Source organism: Arachis duranensis, chromosome 6, assembly GCF_000817695.3.
Source record: "Arachis duranensis cultivar V14167 chromosome 6, aradu.V14167.gnm2.J7QH, whole genome shotgun sequence".
NCBI classification, from domain to species: Eukaryota; Viridiplantae; Streptophyta; class Magnoliopsida; order Fabales; family Fabaceae; genus Arachis; species Arachis duranensis.
Genome location: NC_029777.3, coordinates 16738153 through 16739497, shown reverse-complemented (window position 1 = coordinate 16739497; position 1345 = coordinate 16738153).

Genomic DNA, 1345 nt, shown 5'->3' with positions numbered 1-1345 from the left:
TTTGGATATTGAGAAGAGTCATCACCTCCGTTGAAGTTTCCATTATTCTAGTTTGTTTCCTTTGTCCCTTACTCTTCCTTATCCTTAATTCTTGTTCAGAGTTACAATTGGATTATTTTTAGAATTTATTAATGCAAATAATTATTATTATCTTTGATCAATTTTCAATTATTATTCAATTTATCATGTCTTCCTTTTATTCCCTTATTAATTCTGTGAAAGTTATATTCATGTTAATGGAGTAGTTTCCTGACTTGATTGGGAGTTGATTAAGAGGAGAACCTTGAGTTGGGAATACTCAAGTATCAATCTTAATTGGAAGTTGTTAGCTGACTCTCTAGTCTCTGACTTTAATCCTTTCTTAAGAGAGGATTAAGATTCGAGAATAGGGTTAGTTGGTTGGTTACTTGACTTTTCCTTATTATATAAGGGATGACCAAGTAGAACAACAACCTTTTATTATTACACTTGGGAAAATTCAACAAGGATAGAACTTCCAATTAATCTCCTCCCGGTCAAGGCTTTTATTTGAATTATATCTATTCTCTTGTTAATTTCCGTTGCTTAAATTCACCGTTATTTATTTTTCTGTTTTTCAAACTCAAAAATTTCTTGAAAAACTTTTGACTAATAAGCTGCACTCTTTTGTCAACTCGTTGGGAGACGACATGAGATTTCTACTCCTAGTACTTTGTTCTTAATTTTGTGACAACTCTTTTCTAAATTGATAAGCGGATTTTAGTCGGTTAAGAACTGTACTCGCAACGCTCTTTTCATTCTAAATTCTTAATCGGCCAATTTCCTCCACATTACTCACATTTTCCAGTGTCACCGTCACTTCACCGACCGGAAGATAAAATGTGTGAGTCTCCGGCCTCTAGCATTCCACCAAGGCACTCAGTAGTGCAGAATGACCTCTCATTTCGCTTACTCGCAAAACGTGTTGAAACTCAGTCAATGCTAGTGTCGCTGCTGCTATCTCGTTAAAGGTATCTGGCGGATCAAGTTTTCTAAACAACAAATTCCTAATAGCCTGCAAAAAGAAAAATGATAATTATTAAATTTTAAATAATATCAGTTAATAATTTGTTCAAAAAAATTAGCAACAATAATTAAACAGTATTATTATTATTATCTTAAAACATAGTAATAAATTATTAAAAAAATCATAAATATTTATCTATTATTTATTAAACAGTATTATTAATTATTAAAAATTAATAATAACTTATTCTCACTATCATAACCAATATTATAAACAAATAATAATAATATACTAATTATAATAATAATTACTCAAATATAACAATAATACCAATAATAGTAACCATTTATTATATTATCT